Here is a 3,111-nt window from a genome sequence, read left to right as displayed (position 1 = left end):
AAATGTTAAGTTCAAAAATTCTATGAGGAGGCTAACAATAACCTCTTATGGGCAATGGACAACCATAACTTGTAGGTACGATGTAACAGATGGAACAATGAAAGAGATTGCAGCACCAAACGGTGGAAGACACTTGAATCGAACAGCCGAGGACCTCTACACCAAACGACAAAGTACTGATGCACCGAAAGGTAGAGGACGCTTGCACCAAACGACCGAGGACCTCTGTACTGATCGGCAGAGTACTGATGCACCGAAAGGTATAGGACGCTTGTACCGAACGGCCGAGGGTGAAGGAGATTTGGAGGGAAATGCATTTGTCAGCAAAGGACATCTGGAAGAAGAAAAAATGAGAAAGGAAACGTGTAAAAGGGTAAGAGCACGTAGGGATAATGTGCTATTAAAGGATTTTGTTTGGTAAGAAGAAGGGCATTCTGGTATGAACCAATTTTTGTTTCCTCTACTGAATTTTGATTCTTTCTCTTTGCATCTGAACCCACTCACTTACCCTTTTCTTCTCTTCTTCTTCAGGTTGAACCTTATACATGGGGAATTCTTGATTGAATAGTCTTGTGAATTTTTCTATTCGATTATTTTGTGGCATTGTTGATTAAGTTGTAAGCCATTTACAAAGAGTTTACTGTTCCATTCTGTTTCAATAAATTTTCCCCGTTACATTTGGTGCTTTAATTGTCGTCAATGGCTGAAAATACTTGGATGAAAGACATGCAAACTCAGCTTACTTCCATCTTGAATTGGATCGAGAAACAACCGGATCGTGATAAAGCCAACTGTGATTTGCTCATTCAATTTCAAACAACTAACAATGACCGTATGGATCAGATGCAGAAATTGTTCGATTCGTTAACGAATGGTGACAATCGGCACATTGATGCTTCGAACTCAACTGGTTCGCCGTTTCTGGTGACTCCCTCCTCTTCTATGTTGTCGGTCCGCAACATATCTTTGGGTTTTCCTCACTTTGATGGCACAACACCAGTGTTAGAATGGATTTTCAAGGATGAGCAGTTTTTTAATTATCATCATACTCTTGATCAAGAGAGAGTTGAGATAGCTTCTATTCATTTTGAGAAGGATGTGATTCTGTGTTTTCAAATGTTACATCGTATGGTGTTCGTTCGCACATGGTCAGATTTGACGAGAGCTTTGGAGAGCCATTCCGGACCATCTCCTTTTGACTCACCTACTACAAAATTGTTCAAACTGTATCAGTCAGGAACAGTTTCAGAGTACTACCTCAAATTCATGGCCCTATCCAATAGATCTAAGGGTCTTACGGATGGTGCAGTGTTAAATTTTTTCTTAAGTGGTTTAAATCGGAATATTAGACGGGATGTAGTAGCTTAATGTCCTACTAATCTTTTGCGTGCTGTGTCTTTGACTAAATTGTATGAAGAAAAGTATGCTCTTGTGGTGCATCATTGTTCTACCACATATATTCATAGATATTCTCCATTGTCATCTACCAATGCAAATCTTACTGCAGCAAAGAATACAGGAAAACAAGCTTTACCTCCGCTTCTTCCCACACCTACCAATCCTTCATTATGCCAGTCTAATGTCAAAAACCTGCGAAGATGCAATTGAGGAGAGAAAAAGGTTTATGTTATTTTTGTGATGAGAAGTTTACTTTCAATCATAAGTGTGCTAATAGACATCTGTTGATGTTACAAGCTAAAGAGGAGGATTTTTATCATGATAATGATATTGAAAATCTACAATTTGTCACTCATACAAATAGTGAAGATGGATTAGAAGATAATCACCATTTATCCTTAAATGTTATGAAGGGAGGCTTAGGTGTTGACAATATCCGTTTTGTTGCTCACATTAACTCTTTGTCACTCACGGTATTAGTTGATGGAGACAGTTCAGATAATTTCTTATAGCCACGAATTGCTAAGTTTCTTAAGTTGGACATAGAACCAGTTCCTTTGTTCAAAGTTATGGTGGGAAATGACAATTATATGAAAGTTGAAGGATTGATTAAAGATTTGCATATTCAAGTTCAAGGGGCTCAATTTGAGTTACCTGTATTTTTGTTACCTATTTCAGGTGCTGATTTGATTTTCGGCGCCAGTTGGTTAAAAACCATAGGATGTTATATTGTGGAATATGATGCTTTGCAATTAAAGTTTTTACATGGAGGGAAATTTATAACTCTACAAGGAACTATTGATTCTTCACCTACGCAGGCATATTTACATCACATAAGAAGAGTGGTGAACACTGATTCTATCGCTGAGGTTTTCAGTATGCAGTTGCTCACAGACAATCCCTCTCAGTCCCCTTTGTTCACTGCCTGAGGATGTTGCCACTAGTAAAAATTGTAGATTCTGACGCCCAATATACGCTTCGGTTATCCAAAAACTGAAGCGTACAAGGTTATACACCTCGGTCACCATCCAACCCGTGGTGGAACAACTATATTGCTTCGGTTAAGACAAAACGGAGGCCTATACACCTCTGCTGCTCAGTCTAATAAGTCTGAAAAGGGTCTGAGAAGTCTGACAACTACCTACTACCTCGGTTTGCTACGAAACCGATGCCTAAACCCCTTCCTATTGCTTCAGTTAGGATGAGATCGAAGCCTATACACCTCTGCTTCTCACCTGAAAAGACCTGAAAAGTCTGACAACTCCCTACTGCCTCGGTTTTTTAGGAAACCGGTGCCTAAACCACGTCCTATTGCTTCGGGCTGCAGGGGAACTGATGCCTAAACAACTGCCACACCTGCTCCAACTTCTGCTACGCCTGCTCCAACTGCTGCTACGCCTGCTCCAGCTTTTACTTGCCTGCTACGCCAGACCTAGGACATCGGTTTGGCACTGAACCGAGGTCTATTAGCCACACGTTCTACACCCTTCTTGCTTTTAACCGATGTTGTATGCGGATATTACCTCGCGTGTGTGAGTAACCGAGGTAGTAGCTCAATTCATATTTTCAAATCTCGCAGAACCTCCATTTACGTCGACAGCTTCTTCCTCATATACGCAGAACCTCCATTTGCGCTTTCGTCCAGCAGTGCCATTCCTTGGCTTGCCGCGCCACCGCTTTGCTGCCAGTTGTCTCGCCTGCCTCCGTCTTGGT

At 41.1% G+C, this 3,111-nt stretch overlaps 1 pseudogene; it reads left to right on the top strand.

Moving 5' to 3' along the window:
* The first annotated feature begins 1,598 nt into the window (after nt 1–1,598).
* LOC148192155 (uncharacterized) lies at nt 1,599–2,327 on the top strand (annotated as a pseudogene).
* The last annotated feature ends 784 nt before the right edge of the window (nt 2,328–3,111 follow it).

The sequence above is a fragment of the Vigna umbellata genome, chromosome 10 (genome assembly GCF_029865625.1).
Source record: "Vigna umbellata cultivar VRB3 chromosome 10, Vumbellata_1.0, whole genome shotgun sequence".
Classification (NCBI taxonomy): domain Eukaryota; kingdom Viridiplantae; phylum Streptophyta; class Magnoliopsida; order Fabales; family Fabaceae; genus Vigna; species Vigna umbellata.
Note: the sequence above shows the minus strand (reverse complement) of the source record. Positions and strands in the feature narration are given on the sequence as shown.